This window comes from Triturus cristatus, chromosome 3_1 (assembly GCF_964204655.1).
Source record: "Triturus cristatus chromosome 3_1, aTriCri1.1, whole genome shotgun sequence".
NCBI classification, from domain to species: Eukaryota; Metazoa; Chordata; class Amphibia; order Caudata; family Salamandridae; genus Triturus; species Triturus cristatus.
The window spans coordinates 134217901-134238001 of record NC_140583.1 but is presented as its reverse complement, the minus strand read 5'-3'; positions in this window follow the sequence as shown (position 1 = coordinate 134238001).

The following is a 20101-nucleotide window of genomic DNA, read 5'->3' as shown; positions in this document are numbered from 1 at the left end:
GACCTGCATGATAGTCCATAGAGGACAACAAACGGAAGCCTTCCAAGTGAGGACCGTGGCTCGCAAGGGTTGTTTACTCTTGCCTTTTCTCTTCCTGCTGCCTTTTGTCTTCATGATCCAGTGATCATGAAGACATTCACAGCAAGGAAAAGAAATGGGATCCAGTGGACACCTTAGATGCAGCTTGATGACCTGGACTTTGCGGACGACCTAGCTCTATTCTCTTAAACCCATCTGCAGATGCAAGAGAAGACTTACAACATGGTAGCCACATCAGCATAACTTAGCTTCAACATTCACAATGGAAAACTAAGATCAAGAAGGTTAGCATAACTGAAGTCACTTATGCAGGCAATGCTCTGGAAGAGGTTGTGGCCTTCACCTACCTGGGCAGTGTCATGGGCAAGCAGGGCGGCAAATATGCCAATGTCAAGGCAAGAATTTGTCAAAGAAAGGGCTGCCTTCATTTAGCTAACGTAGGTCTGGAGCTCCAGGAGCCTAACACTGTAAACCACGATCAGGCTTTTTAACACAAATGTAAATGTGGTCCTTCTGTATGGAGCAGAAACTGGGAGGACAACAGTGACTACCACCAATAAAGCCCAGACCTTCATCAACAACTGTCTGAGGAAAATCCTCCAAATCCGCTGGCCAAACGCCATCAGCAGCAACGACCCATGGCAGCAGACTTTTCAACTCCCTACTCATGAAGAAATTATGAAAAGACTGTGGCTGGATAGGTCACACCCTCCGCAAGTCTGCATCAAACACCACCAGGCAAACCCTGACCTAGAACCCTCAAGGGAAAAGGGAAAGAGGAGGGGCAAGAACCTCCTGGCATCAAGGTATAGAGGCTGACTGCAAGGAGATAGGCCACAACTGGAGTCAGACTGAAAGAAAACCCGAAGACAGAGATGGCTGAAGAGTCCCGGTTAGCTTACACCCCAGGAAACATTAGTAGGCATAAGTAAGTAGTAAGTACAACAAACCAGAACAGTTCTATTCTGTGAGGTTTCTTGAAGCTCTTGTGATTGGATTCAGATCTCAGATTTGGTCTAAGGGTGTTCCAGGTTTTAGGTCATCGTAGCCCAAAAATTCATCATATTTAATTTCATAACTTTAGTTAGCATAATCTACTTTTTAAAACTTCAGGAGTAGATACATCCTTAGTATTTCAATCCTATGGCAAGTATGATGTCTGCCTCTGGGAAGCAAATCCTAAATCACAGGCTGCTGTGAGTTACATACGTGGTGAGTGGGAGTGCTAGTTGCTACTGAAGTATAGAGCGTGCACCTTATTGCAGGACATATTGCCTTATGATTTGGGAAGAGGCTTGCATCTTAAACATATTATTGTTCTTAGCTACATTTACTTTAATATTTGTTTGGGATGTACTATTGCCAACAAGAGTGAAAGTTAAGAACTTCATTGTAGTGTACAGTGAGCAAATGATTTCATGCAAAGCAGCCTATTTCAAAATGTCTCTTCAATGGATGTCACAGTGAATATACTATGGCCTTAGACAGAAAATAATGGTGATCTCTGAATGGTGTGGGAATGAACTACATGTGTGAAACATTTGCCAGTGGTTATTTTCCTTAGGCAGGCAACATTTTTATTACTGTATTCGCACATATATGATAATGCAGGGAGACATTGTTTACATCGAATACGCTACAACGCATTTGATAGAGATCAGGGTATCAAAAATATGCCCACTACCACAGATAGAGTAATCTCACAGTTACACGCACATACATTCTTCATACGCTAGGGCCCATTTCACTAACATACACTCAAATACTCTACCAGCATAAGACCTGTGGGAAGAAAAACCCTGCATCTATATCTGGGACGATAGGATCTGATTATAGTGGTTATCCTTAATCATACTCTATTTAAGCTATACAACAATAATCAAAATGTACTCAATAATTGACAAGAAAGAATATTCAACACCATGTTTAAAAGTTATATTGCTTTATCTAAAATTAGTCAAAGTAAAATCAATCAGAATAAATCATTTCTCATAGTTACCTATTCTAACTAAGTGTCAGAACGGGTCAGGACCAGTCTCTTGGTAAAGTCTCTCAGGACAGTCCTCAGCATCAGGCCTCAGCAACGCAAGTTCACGCGGCAAAGGCGACGAAAGAGTGGGGGGAGCCCTCCCTAAGCTAATAGTTTTTATAATGTAAAATACAATGGAAACTCACATAAAATTTGGCAAGAAAAACTGTATCACTGAACAGAACAAGAAGGAAGAGATGTAACTTTGCAACATCTCGAAATCTCCGCTCAGGAAAAGTCACAATACGTAAACTACGGAACAGGAACCAAGAAACAGAAACTATTAAAGTATCCATCTCGTTCATTTCCCTCGGCAACCCGGCTTCAGCACATTGTTCATTTCAGAAGCTCCTTTGTGCACCAAGGACAAATCTTTTCTTTTGGAGATCCTCCAAACTGCTGATGTCCTCATGGAAAGTTTTATAGAAGGACTACGATCAGTTGTCTTCAACCAATTTCCAGCAGGGGTCTCTCTTGCCACATCACAGAAATATTCACTCGAGGCCAGGCTTTCAAGTCAGCCATCATGGATTAGGCCTCCATAGGCCACAATAGACCATCTCAATTTAAAAGAAATAAAACAACGTTAATACAACATAATGATTAAACAGTGTTAACCCCACTAATACCCTTATGTGTATGCATTTATCTAGCTTTGTGACATAAAAAAGCATTAATTCAGACAGCGTTTTGTGCTCAAAATAAATAGCACACAGCAACGTTTAAACATGAAAATTTGCACGTTATTGTAAATACATGAACAGCACAAATAAGCTAACCCTCATGTAACTTTCTCTTATGTTAGGACAAACGGGTTGATTAGTAAAACATACTTGCACAAGACAAATAATTAATTGTTAAATATTAATAAATTAATAAAACGCATAGACATGCCAGAGCTTCAAAAGCCCCAGAATTTTCTAAAAGAAAACTCTGCTCCAGCAATCCCCCCTTTGGTGATTTTATCACCAAATAAACCCAAAAAAAAAATTAGTGAAAATTTAGTCCCATTTTCGGAAATCAGAAATGTCTCTTGCCTTTAGACAACATTAAACACCAGTCACTCTTTCATCATCCCTCTTTGTCTCTAAATAAACACTCTCCCTTAATTCTTCTAGTTCAATCTCTTCTGGTTCTCTTTTCGAAATTTTCGAATTCTTGTTTTTCTTTTCATTTTTCAATTTCTCTTTCCCTCTCCTGTTTTTACAACACACACACACCAATCTTAGTATCAGTAAAGCAACAATTATACAAGACAAAGGAAACAATATTCTACCTATAATAGTACTACCTATCTTTGCAATAAAATCCTTAACAGCTATCATTTTATTAGCTAGTTTAGTCCATAAACTCCCAGTTTCAAGTGGTACTAATTCTTCATGCAAATCAGTAATATTTTTGATATAGACCTTCAGGTCTTTACTTTCGTCAGGAATGTAAGTGCAACAATGTTGAACTTTCAAAATTCCACAAACTCCACCCTCCTTAGCCAAAAGAATATCAAGGGCAAGTCGATTTTGCATGGACATGGCACGTACGGCACTTAATTCCGTATTCACCAAAAGAAACCCTCCTGCGGTATTTGTCGATAAGCGATCAACCACTGTGGACAGTTTCCGGATTCCATAAGCATTTAAAGAAATTCCCACTGCTGGAATTAAAACCCCAAAAATGTCACCCACAATTTCAGACCAGGTTTCTCTCTTAAAACGTGTTAATAGATTAATGTCTTCTACATCTTTTACTTTATCCGTATGAAAAATCTTAGGAAAAACCAGGCCCACATAACATGTGCCATACCAATGGTCAGGCAACTTGTAATAAGCCTTGTTCCCACACACATAGTACACTCCTGGAAAAATCGTATCTTCTCCACCTCTGAAACCCCAACCTGTCGCAATGAAGTATGTATCATGGCACTCACTAGTTCCCACAAAATATGTATCATATTGGGATTTCCTTCTGGTAATGCATAGTTTACCCTTCTGCGGTGCATCTAGAGCCAAAGTTGGACTAGCCCCATTTCTCAACTCTTTTCCCATCTCAATATCCCAAATTGTCTCACTCACTTCATATTTTCTCCCTTTCTCATGCATGTTCATTCTCCTTTCCTCAACCATATCCAGGAAAGCTTTCTCCTCTCCTTTCAAATTGCAAGTTAAATTATTCTTAAAAATGTAATCTAATGTTAGTCCTTTTTCTTCAATAAAAATCTCACCAAAAGTGTTAGCTTCTTTAGCTGGATTCAGCTCTTTGTTCATCGGCAAGTGCCCAAAAATACTATCTCTGTTAGACATTTTATAATCTATTTTCCCTAACAAATAAAAAACACTACTTAAAATACTACAGGAAATACCATATGTAGCTGGCAAATGGTGATAAGTAACACCCTCAGAGACGGATGCAGGCAATTGCATGCAGACATAGCAATCCCTTACTTCCATTGTCTTCACATATTCATATAACAGTTTAGAAAAAACATTACTAGAAAAATTATTAATCGATCTATCTTTGTGTATGTAACTACTGCTTCTAATTGGGACTACTTTTTGTGAATTCTTCTCTTCATTAGTCACATTTGCTATATCCATTCCAAATTCTACTCTAAAAGTAACTAATAAAATTAAAACACCCCATAGAAGCATTAATAATCCAGTACAACAGCAGCACATTTTGCACCACCTCTTTAGAAAGGCACATCTATTTCTATTCTCCTCTATGTTAGCCATTTTTGTTTAGCTTCTACTACTCCACTACTGTTTGAACTTCTTCAATTCTTCAGCAACTCTTCAGCTTTCAGTTTATCCAAATGATCTCCTTATTCACTTGATCCAAGTGAATCCTTCTTTCACTCAGTTTGGATACTTGTCATTTTTCACTTCAATTTCTTCAACATCAAACTGTATCAGATCTCCAACGTCGGAATCCTCAGTACTCGACTCTTCTCCAATGTCCGTCAAGAGTACTTTCAGAATTTCACCAGTATCTTCCTCAACCACTTTTCTCAAGACCACTTCCGGATTATCTCGAGTCACCGTTTCTTCTTTTCCTTCTTCAGACAGTGTCACATAAGACCATTCCGGTGATCTGTACTTTTGGTTAGGTCTTTTAACTCTTTTTATTTCTACTGGTTCTTTTGATTTCTTTGATTCTTCTTCTTCAGCTCTCGAAGTTTGGCTTGATACTTCATTCACTTGTTCAGCTTTTGATGAATTTGCTCTTATTACTCTATATCTCACCCTTTTCACTCGGTTGTTAGGCCAACGATCTCCTTTCACAACCTTTTTCGGCTTCAATTGTTTAACACTCTTTTCTCCAATCGAAGTTCTCTTTCTCAGAACTCGACCTTCTGTTTGTTCATCTTCATCATCTGTTTCAAGTGCCTCTTGTTTCCGTTTCCCAGTAGCTTTTCTTTTCTCCACAGATTTTTCCACCACTGTTTGAGACTTCCCTACTTCTGTCCCTCCTCGGGTCTCCGACACGCAATTTTCTTGCTGTCTACCTGTCCCTTCACCTAGCTCCTCATCAATGTTCCCTACACCTCCTCGGGGGTCTTCCGCAATCTGTCCCTCTCTATCTTCTTCTGACCCTGTCTCTTCAAGAATAATCTCAAGTGGTTCTTCAATCTCCTCCTCCTCTGATTCAGGAGTGGGTTCTGTGTGTTTTCTCTTTTCTTTTCTTTTACTCCCACTGCTACTTGAAACTTCAGGCTCTGTAACAGAATTCGATTCTCCCTCTGATACTCGCAGTGAATCTCTTGAAGCTCTCTCTGCTTCTTTTCTCACTGATTCTGTATCTTCAGGATCTTCACCATCACTGGAATCTGACTCTTCATAATACTCTTCACCAGTTCCCTCTCTCGGGCTTGGAACTCTCAGAGTATGACTTGCATGTACCCAGTGCTTCACTCCAGCACACTTTACTGCAGTCGTTGTAGTCAGAATAACTTGTCTCGGCCTTCCCCACCTTGGAATCAAGCAATTTCTTCTTCTGTGCACCTTAATCCTTACCCAGTCACCTGGACTCAGATCATGGGCTTGCTTCTTCTCAAGTGTGGTAGCTTCTTCTCCAATCTGGTGAAACACAGAATGAACTGCGTCAGCCAGGCCTTTACAGTAATCCAAAATCATGTCATCAGTTATTGACACCAACTTATTCACAGGCACGAATGCATGGCGCATAGCACGTCCCATGATTATTTCATGCGGGCTCAAACCAGTAGTTCTATCTGGAGTAGATCTCATCGTCATCAGGACAAGAGGTAACACATCTGGCCATTTCATGCCAGTGGCTAAACACATTTTTCCAATTCTATTCTTGATTGTGCCATTGATCTGCTCAACCACACCAGAAGCCTCTGGTCGGTATGCACAATGTAGCTTCTGCTGTATTTTCAATGCTTCACAAATCAAACCAATGAGTTCATTTTGAAAGTGTCTACCTCTGTCAGACTCAACTGTAACTGGAAACCCGTACCTAGGAATCAACTCCCTCAACAGTAATTTCGCCACTGTTAATCCATCATTTCTTCTAGTCGGGTAAGCTTCCACCCACCTTGAAAATAAACAGACTACCACCAAAACATACCTCAGTCTGTTCACTTGGGGCATTTCAATGAAATCAATCTGCATTCTTGTAAAAGGACCTCCTTCTCTGCCAATTGTCCCTAGACTCACAACTGTCTTTTTCCCGGTGTTAAATTGCTGACAAATCAAACACCTTTGACAGATGCTCTCCGCAATAGTTCTAAACTTTGCATTGTACCAGGTTTGTTTAAAGGACCTTACCATCGCGTCCCTCCCCAGATGTCCCTGGCCATGATACATCCTTGCCATTGACGACAAAATTGAGTTTGGCATTACTGGTCTGCCATCTCTGTAGACCCAAACATGGTCTGTTTCTCTTGGAGCACATCCTGCTTTAACCCAATCTTGTTTCTCTTCTTCTCCTGCCTCATCTTGCAACTGTTTCACTTCATCCCAGGTCTCTAGGACATTAGTAAACATCACAGAAAGGAGAGACATTTCCTCCATCCTACTCCTGTTAATAGATTGGTTGGTTTTAGCGCAATACTGCGCCACATCGTTGGCATACCTGTTACCAACAGTGATAAAATCGTTCCCTGAACCATGTGCGGCACATTTTACAACTGCTAACTCCTTAGGCAGCTGTATCGCCTCAAGCAATTTTCCAATCAACTCAGCATTCTTTATCGGAGTTCCACCCGATGTCAAGAAACCTCTTTGTAACCACAGTTGGCCAAAGTCATGCACCACTCCAAATCCATACTGACTATCAGTCAACACGGTTGTTCTCATGTCTTTCCCAATCTCACAAGCTTTTGTCAATGCCACTAATTCAGCAACTTGCGCAGATTTCACTCCTTTCAATGGTGATGCTTCCATGACCTCTGAAACTTTGCACACTGCATATGCTGCACATAGCACCCCATTATCATTTCTCAGGCATGAACCATCCACAAACAACACATGGTCATTCTCAGGTAAGGGAATATCCCTTATGTCTGGTCTCGGTTTTGTACAGTACTCAAGCACATCCAAACAATCATGATCATCTTCCATCTTTATACCCACATTTTCAATATCCGGCAAGAGTGTCGCTGGATTCACATTCACACATCTCTCAAGAGTCACATTTGATGCTCCCAGAATCACTTTTTCATACTTAGTCAGCCGACTATGTGACATATGCTGAGTTCTGCTTCTTGTCAAAAGAATTGCCACATTGTGAGGTACGAATACCCTTACAGGATACCCCATTATGATTCCCTCACTCTGTTCCAGGCTTCTGCATGTCGCAGCTACAGCCTTCAGACAACCTGGTAACCCCACGGCTACAGTGTCAAGTGTCGATGAGAAGTATGCAATAGGCCTTCTCAATTGCCCATGTTTCTGGATTAACACTGAAAGTGCACATCCATTTCTCTCACTGCAGTACAGTTCGAATTCTTTTTCATAGTCTGGCATACCCAAAGCTGGAGCCTCACACATTTTAGTTTTGAGCTCTTCAAATGCTGCCAATTGTTCTGCATCCAGATTCAACGGATCTGTCATTTCACTTTTTGTCAACTTAATCAATGGCTTTGCTATCAGGGAAAAATTAATTATCCACTGACGACAATATCCCACCATACCCAGGAACATTCTCACTTCTCTCTGGGTTTTCGGAGCTTTCATTTCTCTGATTATTCTAATCCTGTCAGTAGTCACTTTTCTCAGACCCTTTTCAATATTATGTCCAAGATAATGCACCTCTTTCTTGCAAAATTGCAATTTGGCTGGAGATACCTTTAACCCTCCATCTGCCAGATGATTCAGTAAAGCTATGGTATCCACTTCACAAGCTTCACGTGTCTTTGATGCCACAAGTAGGTCATCAATATACTGTACTAGCACTGAGCTCTCAGGCATGATCAAACTTTCCAACGATTTCTTCAATAACTGATTGAATATCGAAGGACTCTCCGTATACCCCTGTGGGATACGACACCATGCTAAAATACGCTGGCCAAACCTAAATGCAAAAATCGGCTGGCTATCATGATGCAATGGAATTGAAAAGAACGCATGACACAAATCAATCACTGTATACCACTCAGCATCATGTGGAATTTGATACAGAATCACTGATGGATTTGGCACAATGGGACAACATGCCACCACAATTTGATTAACTTTTCTCAGATCTTGCACGATCCTAAACTTGCCATTAGGCTTTTTCAGTCCCATTATCGGTGAATTACACGGACTACTCAGTAGTTCCCTCAGAACTCCTTGCTGAATCATTTTCTCAATTATAGGAGTTATCCCTTCAATTATTTCTGGTGTCATTTTATACTGAGGAATGTTAGGATATGTAATTCCCTCTTTCACTGCAATTTTCACTGGATCTACATTATTCATCAATCCCACATCCTCTCCTGTAAAATCCCAAACTGCTCTTTTCACTGTGTCTCTCAGCACTTGAGGCAAATCCTCTGGATTGAACACTGGAAATGCACCAATTAACTCATTTTCTCTATTTTCTAGAGTCATTCGGTAGAAAACATCATCATCCGGTGTCTCAAAAGCTATTCCATCTGGTGTACAAAAAATTGTACAATTCATTTTACACAATAGGTCCCTACCTAACAGGTTCACTGGACTCGTGTCACAGACAATAAATCTGTGCATGTCTGAGAATTTCCCTATCTGTACTCTTACTGGTTCAGTAAGACGTGTTCTGATCTGTGTATTGGCTACACCAACTACTTGGATTGCTTCATCCGAGAGAGGAAGATTTCTAACATCTGTTGACCTGACAGTTGATCTTGTCGCACCTGTGTCTACCAAAAAAGTAACACTCTCCTCATTTATTTTCCCATCCACAAATGGTCCTGCCTGGTCTATTTCTAGAGTTGCACCAAGTATGCACTCTTCTTCCTCTCCTCGGCACCGTCAATAATCACCCTCAGACTCACTCCCTTCACTCTTTAACAAGTACTGCTGTACTTTGTTAGTACGTCTTTGTTTGTTTACCTGCTCATCATTGAAGAATCCTGAGTCCTGATTGTACTTTTGTACCCCTCTATTCTGCGGTAAGGGCGGTTTTGGCTCTTGACTCTGCTGCTGTCTCACAACTTTCTGCTGTTGTTGCTGCTGGTTATTCCCATCATTCTGCACCTGTTGATTTAAGGATTTACCCTCATTATTCACTAATGGTGGATTAGGACATTCAGATCTCCAATGTCCCAGTTGGCCACAGTTGTGACAAGGGAACTTCTTTTTTGCCTCTTCAAGACTTCCCCTTCCTTTTCCTGCAAATCTCGGTCTATTTCCTCCATTATTTCCTGGATTATTTGCCTGTTCCACTAACTGTGCTTCCTGTCTTTCTGCAACTTTCACTTGTGCCCACATTGCTTTTTCTTTCAGCTTTCTCTGTTTTGCTTCAATTTCATCACTGAAATATTTTGCATGTCTCAGAATCTCATCTACTTTTTTACTCTGCCAATCCACTGTGTGTTCACGAATTCTCTCACCAATTTCAGGTCTAAGACCATATACAAATCTGTATACAAAATGACTCAAATCTTTGTCACCCAGGTGTTCATCTCCACTGAATTGTTTAAAAGCCAGTATCAGCCTTTCGTAAAAAGCATGAACTGATTCTTTTGCCTCCTGTTGTGTTCGATCTATCTTAACCCAGTCTGTCTCTTTTGGAGGAACTTTACTCTTCAGGTATACCATCACCTGATCATACTTCCTCATCACTTCTGGATCTGGTGCCCCTGTTCTTGAATCTCTTGGATACTCCTCAGTAGGCCAACTCACAACTATTTTACACTCAGTCCACAAGTCTGCTGGAACAATTATATCAAACAGACTATTCAGGTCAACCCACAGCACTTTTGACAATTTCACAAACCTATCTACCTGCCTATACCACTCGACGGGCTTTTCTCTCAATCGAGGGAAATCATTCGTAAATGATAAAATATCCTGTCTGGTCCATGGAACATGTACATATCCTCCTCCAGGTATTTCTCTCATCGGATAATTCTCTACTGGTTTCTCTTTTTCTCTCACTGGAAATGCTGAATAAGTTGTTCTATCCTCAGATTCCTCTCTTTTCTTATACCACCTATCCTTCCACTTTTCAACATCACCCCATCTACGCAATAATGCCACCATTTCTTTAATCTGTCCTGTTCTACCCGAAGTATTCAAATTTTCAATGTCTTTCTCAGTGAAATCCATCCTGTACGTTTTCTGCAAAGCCTTTACTCTATCAATGTCAACTCCTTGCTCATTTGCTATCGCTCTTAGTCTATCATGAGTATTTCTTGCTCTCCATGTTATGCTCTTGCACATAAACATTAATTCACCATCATGATGACTCTTCAGGATTTCTGTTGGAACTGTTCCTGTCACAAGCTCTTCTAATTCTATACGTAACTTAACCACATCAACAACTTGTGAATCTTTATCCTTTTTCTGAAGAACTTTCATCCAATCGTTTAAATCGTCCACTGTTATTTCTGCAGTTTTTCTTACTGGAACCACTTTTTTCTGCGGTTCTAAAATCGGCATCCCTGAACAACTAGGTTCACTGACATCCAATAATTCACTACATGTGTCATGTCTGGCTTGTCTCAGGTCACTTCTCCCTGTCCTTTTTTCTGAATCTCCTGAAGGACCAACTGAATTTGTCGATTCATTTGCAATATATGGAATTACCAGTCCATTCTCACCTGCTCTCTGTTTGTCAAACACAGGCATTACTGGACCTATAGTTACAGGCACCGTAACAGCTTCCAGATTCTTCGTTAACTCTCTAATCTTCTCAGCTAGTTCTGTTGTTGTTTTTGCTAATTTTCTAGCATTTTCCTCACTACCTCGACTCTCTCTCTCCTTGAAAGAACTACTACCACCTCTTGATTCAGGTGTCATTTTTTCTTTCTCAACTGTATCTCTTATCGGAGAAACAACTGGTGTACTCTCATCTGGTTCTGTTCTATATGGAGGTGGTCTCTTGTAAATCATGTCATTTAAGACCTCATCCTCATATTCTCCATACCTTCTCATATCTGACTCAGAAGCTCTTTCTGTCGAAGGAGCAGAAGCTTCAACTGTTCTCATTGGATATAATCCCTCTGACATACAAGCATCTCGCCATCTTTTCATTCGATCTTGATGTGTTTCCCGATCATGTCTCCTCCCAAACATGTACCTATAATACCCTCCGGACCTTTGCTTTTCTCGGTCATGAACTTCCTCTTCCCATTCCACTAAAGCCTCGAACTGTGTAGGTCTCGGCTTCGGGTCAAGACATAACATCTTTTCCCGTAAGTTTCTCAACACGGCCAAATTAAATGAACCATGTTCTGGAAATGCTAGAACACCATCTTCTTTAGTATACTTAACCCAATTCTGCAACCATATACAGGTATGCAATCCATATTTCACAGCCATGAAGGATGCAGGCGTTTTCGCTGGAGGTAACAACTCACCCTCTCTTGTTTTAACCTCTTTATCCTTGCTAAACCACTTTTTAACTTTTCCAAAGAACGTCTTTTTCTTTTTCTCTTCTTGGTAATACATTTTTGCAAGCGCTTATCAAACTCTCTACCCTCTCCGTATTATAAATATACAATACGAGTTTCTCAACCAATAGCAGCGCGACTCACACTATCGCACCAATCCTGGAGCGTCTACGTCACTAGACAACTTTTCCAATCCCTGCGCGACTCACACTAACGCACCAATCCCAGCGCGAACCCTATTCTGATTCACTATCCAATCAGTGCGCGGACCTTCTGACGTCAAGAGTCGCTGCAGTCTCTGTCTCCTGTCTCTGTCACTCGTCTACCCCTCCTTTACAAAACTCTCAGTAGACTTCGTGTGTCAAAATTTCTACAAAATCTATTAGTTACAACATAAAAACATCTCCATTGTCTGCTTCGCTAACCACAGAATAGTAAAAGAGAGTCTATTTCTCAAGAATCAACAACTTTCATACATCGCATAACTGTTTCTTCTAGGACTTATCCAAAGAGTCTTACAGTCAATAAATGTATATGCATTCACGCACATTCACACGAGAAAAATATAAAATATAGTACATGCACACAGAATCCTGCTTCTCGAGAACAGCACAACCTGTCTCTATACAGAATTATAACTCAACAACTAAGCAGCTTACCTCTGCCCAGTTCCTCAAACAAGCTCAGAGAATACCTATTACTCCTCCCGCGATAAGCTTTAACGGCAATCCTTACGGATCCCTGGGACTTAAGACCAGAGTTTCACAGATAACCTTCACTACGATTCACACTCCTTATATACCAGAAATGTCTAATAGTAACATACGACAATGTCACTGATTCCGAACCCAGACAATGTGAACGCGCAACTTCAATTGTCACACGTAATTCCTTACAATTCCGTCTTTCCCGAGAGCAGCATATATACCTTCCTCTGCCCTACTACGGAACTGCTTCCACAGCTTCCAAATTCCAGAAGCACTACATATAACTCAACATTACGACTCCAACATTTAGTATTAGTACATATACCAACAACATCAAAATAAATCAATAATCAATAAGCCAATATACAAGCAATCTTATCTTATCAGATCAAGACAACCATCTACAACCATCCTCTGCTACCAGAGAAATTGATAGAGATCAGGGTATCAAAAATATGCCCACTACCACAGATAGAGTAATCTCACAGTTACACGCACATACATTCTTCATACGCTAGGGCCCATTTCACTAACATACACTCAAATACTCTACCAGCATAAGACCTGTGGGAAGAAAAACCCTGCATCTATATCTGGGACGATAGGATCTGATTATAGTGGTTATCCTTAATCATACTCTATACAAGCTATACAACAATAATCAAAATGTACTCAATAATTGACAAGAAAGAATATTCAACACCATGTTTAAAAGTTATATTGCTTTATCTAAAATTAGTCAAAGTAAAATCAATCAGAATAAATCATTTCTCATAGTTACCTATTCTAACTAAGTGTCAGAACGGGTCAGGACCAGTCTCATGGTAAAGTCTCTCAGGACAGTCCTCAGCATCAGGCCTCAGCAACGCAAGTTCACGCGGCAAAGGCGACGAAAGAGTGGGGGGAGCCCTCCCTAAGCTAATAGTTTTTATAATGTAAAATACAATGGAAACTCACATAAAATTTGGCAAGAAAAACTGTATCACTGAACAGAACAAGAAGGAAGAGTTGTAACTTTGCAACATCTCGAAATCTCCGCTCAGGAAAAGTCACAATACGTAAACTACGGAACAGGAACCAAGAAACAGAAACTATTAAAGTATCCATTTCGTTCATTTCCCTCGGCAACCCGGCTTCAGTTCATTTCAGAAGCTCCTTTGTGCACCAAGGACAAATCTTTTCTTTTGGAGATCCTCCAAACTGCTGATGTCCTCATGGAAAGTTTTATAGAAGGACTACGATCAGTTGTCTTCAACCAATTTCCAGCAGGGGTCTCTCTTGCCACATCACAGAAATATTCACTCGAGGCCAGGCTTTCAAGTCAGCCATCATGGATTAGGCCTCCATAGGCCACAATAGACCATCTCAATTTAAAAGAAATAAAACAACGTTAATACAACATAATGATTAAACAGTGTTAACCCCACTAATACCCTTATGTGTATGCATTTATCTAGCTTTGTGACATAAAAAAGCATTAATTCAGACAGCGTTTTGTGCTCAAAATAAATAGCACACAGCAACGTTTAAACATGAAAACTTGCACGTTATTGTAAATACATGAACAGCACAAATAAGCTAACCCTCATGTAACTTTCTCTTATGTTAGGACAAACGGGTTGATTAGTAAAACATACTTGCACAAGACAAATAATTAATTGTTAAATATTAATAAATTAATAAAACGCATAGACATGCCAGAGCTTCAAAAGCCCCAGAATTTTCTAAAAGAAAACTCTGCTCCAGCACATTCCATTACAACGCTTTGTTACAACGCAAACCATTACATCGCAAATCGTTACAACGACTTGCTGTACGGGGCAGAAGGTATTGGATTTACAATCCAACACCTTCCCTACTGTTGCACAAACTGGAGTAGGAATGGTAAATTATACTATTCCTATTCCTAAGTCCAGCAATTCATTGTAACAAATTGTGATGTAATGGTTCACGTTGCGATGGAATACGCTGTAGCGCATACGATGTAAAGAGATATATTCGATAATCATGAACGTGCAAACTCATTATGCACTTGCTCATGCAGAATGACGCAGCCGCTCATATAGAATCGCGTAGCCGCTAGCACCTTCATGACATGTATGTATGCATGAACGTGATCACATCATTGCTCCTTTTCTTATTATATTTTTGTCGATTCTTCAGAGTATCTGCAAAATCCTTGACAAAATGTTTTTATCATTGGAGATGCATGTATTTTCTTGCTCTTGCTCCCTCTCAATGGTGTGCTGCTCTCCCCCTTATACTCACTTTCCCCATGATTTAGGTGTTGCACTCACACCCATAGGTTGTCTGTAGCTGTCCCACCTCTCACTGTCATGCTTGACGCTCATTAGGAGGACCCGCCAGCTGCAATTTTCTCTGGGTCACTCCTTTTTAAAGATGTGCATTTCCACACCTTTTATTTACTTACTTTTTAAATTACCACTTGAAGATGGGTGTTCTGCCACCTTGAAAAGGTAAATTTAATAATAGAGAAAATGAAGACTGCATCATGACATATGGTGGCACAAGTATCCTGGCCAACCTTAGCACAGACATAAGTGCACGTGTGATACTCATGCATTAGTATACATCATCTTGCTTTTGTTAGGTCGAGCTTAGAGCCAGCGGGCATGCACTGCTCTGCGAGTTTTATTGTAGAGGAGTAAGTGAATAGAAGCTCCGCCCACTCCTCACCCATATTTGCTATTGGCCTGCGTCATTGTCTGTTCTAAATTCTGACTTCTGATTCGTTAATAGGCTTATTAGTCCCTCCTTAGTATCGCCTTCTCTTCATTTGTCACATCCCATGGCGACTGGCCCTCTAATTTCGTTGTTATATGGTACTGTCAGTTGGACTGTGAGCACTATTTTCTTTAATGAGGTTCTCCTTCTGCAGGCACAACATGATTTTGTGCCTCCTTTACTCCCCCCCTACCTGTCGTTGTCGTGCCTTCTAGCCCCACTCCCTCCCGTTGTCCGTACTTTCTCCCCCACCCGCCCTCCCATTGTCCGTGCCTTCTCGCCCACGGCACTCCCGTTGTCCGTGCCTTCTCCCCCCTGCCCGCCCTCTCTCCCGTCGTCCGTGCCTTCTCAGCCCCCCCAGACCCTACCTCCCATTGTCATGATGCCTACCATTTTACAATGCAATAGGTCTCACGTAAATGCTAGACCTATTGCATTGCAAATGCTTGTTTTTATGTATGCAAGCAACAGAAAAAGTACTGGCAATGCCAATAATTCTTCACCAATGGTTCTTTTCTGTGGTTAATTGTTTGCTATTTTCACTAGCCTTAGCAGTAAGTTGAAACTGGATTGTTAGTTTTCCACAAATTGACTTTGAAACTGGATCTGCACAGCTCTTGCAGCGATTTCGCTGCAACTAGAACAGGAATGGTGAGCCAAATTGATCTAATGACACACAAATAAAAATAATGTTTTGGCAACGCCCAAAATTGGTTTTGTGTAGCGTTATTAATAATGGGCACGTTTTTCTACTGACAATTGTGGAAAATGCAATGCAACACTGGGAACATTCTGCTTTTCACTGACAACGTAGAACTTTGCTAACCTTCACATATTTTGCAAACTGCTATAAATTTGCGAATCTCCCGGGGAAATATGTTTGTTGTTTACACCCCCCACCGCCTTCGTCTCTGTGAACATGGTTCTCAGCACTGCAGTCTGCCACACCTGAGCCAAACCCTCCTTCCTTGCCCACATGGCATAGGCATACATACCATGAGGCTGGTTGCCCTTCGGCTACCTACAGTGAGCTGGTGGTCTGGGTTCAGTTCCTCTTGCAAAGAAGTTCACATCATACAAAGCCCCGCCACAATTGGCGCTAATTGGCACCCTCTCGTCCTTGGTCCGGCTGCAGCCCTGGGCCTAAACGGGCATGGAAAATCAAGCAGCCTTTCATCCCCAGAGGTGGTCTCTTCAATTGGGCCTGCACATTTCTCAAATAGCGGCCGCCGCCGCGCGCACCTTTCTATTACATGGTTCCAGCAGCAGGCCTGCCCGTCCTGCGGGTGCGCACTGATGAAAAACCGCGAGACCGCGAAAACTGGGCATCTTGTTTGTGGTATGCACGTAAACAGGAAGTCAGCAATACACTAAGCAGATTACAGAACATCCTTTTTTTCTAATTCACTCTGGATCAAAAATAGACTTCTACATTGCTTAATTTAAAGAGTGGCTGGTAATTTGCAACCTGGTACAATTTAAGGATAATGGATGCAAATTCCAAAGAAAATGGTTAAAAGCAAGATATTCAAATGAGACAAAGCTCTCGACCAAACAAAAGAAAAGAGCATTACATGAGTACCCCAGGGGACTTGCCTGTAGCACTACCATTACTGGCTAGTGGGTGTCATGCACAGGGCTTTAAGTGGGGGGGGGGGGGGGGGGGGGTAAATTGGGGGTGCTCTAAAAGGGGCGGGGCAAAGCTCTTAAAGGGGTGTGGCTTATCCAAGTAGGGGCGTGGTCCAAATAAAGATATGTATGGATAACGTCATACACCCTCCCCAGAGACCCAAGTAGAGCCAAATTTCGAGGGGTGGGGCTAAGAAAACATTTCAGGGGGGGGCTAATTCTTCAAGCAATAGGCAGAGTTGAGCTGCAGGTACTCTACAAAGGGTTGAAAAACAACAAAGCCTCATTAACAAGCAAATGGTCTTTTAAAGACCTATGAAGTACTCGGGTGTGGCTGTGTGTGTTTGGAGGCTGGTTGCAGGATCGCAATCTTACGCTTACCAAAAATAAGGCGCTAAATCTATGAAATTACAATTTTTTTTTATTATCCTTAGTTCTAGGTAACTTACCCAACAAACAAAGCTTTACTCGGAATGACTCGGAGATAGGTGCCTGAAAAGTCATTAATTAACATTTCGGCCAGTGCTGGTTTCGGTTCCCAGTTCAGTCCTTTTCCACAGTATGCTGTGGTGCACTCATTTACTTAAGCACACGGGCCTCTCACAACACGGCACTGAGCCAGGCACTTGGTAACACACGTCCCCCTTGGGAAACGCTGTCACTAAATCTAGGCTACTTACATCATCATAAAAATCCCCCGAGGACCCTATAATTAACTGACTTCTGGCGCAAGCGAAACACCTCCGGTGCCGCAGGATACGAAACAGGGGTGAGCGCAAGGCACCATACCCTCTGGGGTGCGGTGAACTGGTCGTGTACCTCAGTGGGTTATGAAAGAAGGCGGAAGTGAGAGAGAGAGAAATATGAATGATGGACCTCAATTCTTGTTCTTCCAAATAAAGCACCCTAAAGTATAAAAGAACTGGAAGCGCTTTAGGCCTCTCAAGTAGTATGAAAAGTGCTACAAAATTACCCAACACTACACTGTGACGACGACGACTCCCTTTACTTTTTTTACCTTAGGGCCCCAGAGAGGGGCGTCAGAGCATATTTGGGTAAAGAGCAGAGGTCATGGCTGGTCAGGATTATCTCATTGCTCTTTTCATCCCCTGTTTTACTCTCCTCTCTCAAAGCCTCCCCCACAAACCCACTCATACACTAGTGAAACATTGCACCCTGTCTACCTGGATCGAAGGGGCATTTATAACGCCAAGCCTGAAAAGTCATTCTGTCCTAAACTGTGATACTTCCCCACAGTCCCACATCATATGATAAAAATATGCATGAAAGGATCTACAGCGTGCACAAAGGTCAGCAGCCTCAGGATCTAGCCTGGCAATTCCAGCTAGCGCAAAATAAGTTTGTGCAAGAAAAAAAAAAAAGGACTACATCTGCGAGGCCCGAAAATGTCAAAGGTCAGCAGCCTCAGGATCTAGCCTGGCAATTCCAGCTAGAGCAAAATAAGTTTGTGCAAGAAAAAAAAAAAGAAAAAGGACTACCTCTGCGAGGCCCGAAAATAGAGCCCGATAGAGACCCGTTTCGAGGCCCCCTGAAAATAACTGCTGGTGCTCAGACCCAGACAGACCTGGCCCACTAAAGCCCTGGTCATGGAGCAATTATATTGCAACCAAGTAGGTTCATTAACCATCTGCAAAGGTCAGACCGGAAAGGGAACTGCCACTTGGGAAGCTTTAGAAGAAAAGAGGACTTAACATTCTGGTGGGACGGCTTCTCTGCTCCTAAGAATGCGGGTCTGATCTGTGTGCGCATTTCTGTGCGCAAAGTGGCGTGCATTGCGTTCATTTTGTGCTACATGGAGGGGCTGAGCCTTCATCGGTGCACTAGGTGCAGTTGCACTGGGGCACAGAGGCCTAATGGGGCAACTAACTGAACCCTGATGATTGAGTATTCTATGTTTGATACAGCAGCCAGGGGCCTATTTCCTTCCTTGCACTAGGGTCCTTGACAAACTAGCTATGCTACGTGCTAATGGGAGCCTAGAAGGAGGGTGAAAACTAAGGTGCTGGATCCTAATATCGTCCTGAAGAAGGTGGCGATTAAGTTAGAGCATCGCAGAAATGTGGGTCGAAGATTTTACTTCAAGCTCGCTGGCTATGACCACAAGTATGCATGAATCCTGCAATCCTTCGGGGTGCGTAGTTTACTAGTCTCATATCATTGTGTAGCTATGGACTGTTTTTAGCAATAGTATGAATGTGTTTATGTGTTTTTGGAGGAGAGTTCATAGGTCTCATACTACTTAAGAGCAGATCAGGGTAACAGATGTGTCTCAGCTGTTTGTCGTCAATGTCAAAAATTAGTCAATGTATTTAAAGGAAATGCTTTGTATGATCATATGATATTGTATTCAAAACCATTTACATGATGTAATAAAGAGACCATTGGTTACAATAACGGTTTCCAAAATCTCAGTTTGCTGTGATTGCAGTTTTGGAGCTGTGGGCTTCTGTTGATGTCTCTATTAGATGTTTCTCTCTTCCCCACGACCACAAAAGTAAATTCTGGTGCGCCCTCTTCTGTGAATTTGCTGCATCCCTTAAGTGCCTCCAGCTGGAGGTCTGCATCAACTATAAATTGTATTTAGGGTAATGTGTATTTTTTAATATGCTAGCCCAATGTTCTAAAAACACTCCAAAGATTTGGAAGACCCTGCAAAGCAACGCCAGTCAAGCCCTTCCCTGACAACGTTTCAGAAAACCCTGAAGAGGAATTTACTCCCAGTGCACAGAACAACGCTCTGAGCACTGACAGCCTCAGTGCACTGCTGCCAATAGAGTGCTCTATACCTGATAAGGCCTGGCTGGAGACCCCTCACCCCAGAACTCTAACCTCTGCACTTTACTTTCCACACTTTTTATTGCTATACTTATATTTTCTCAGGAACAAACA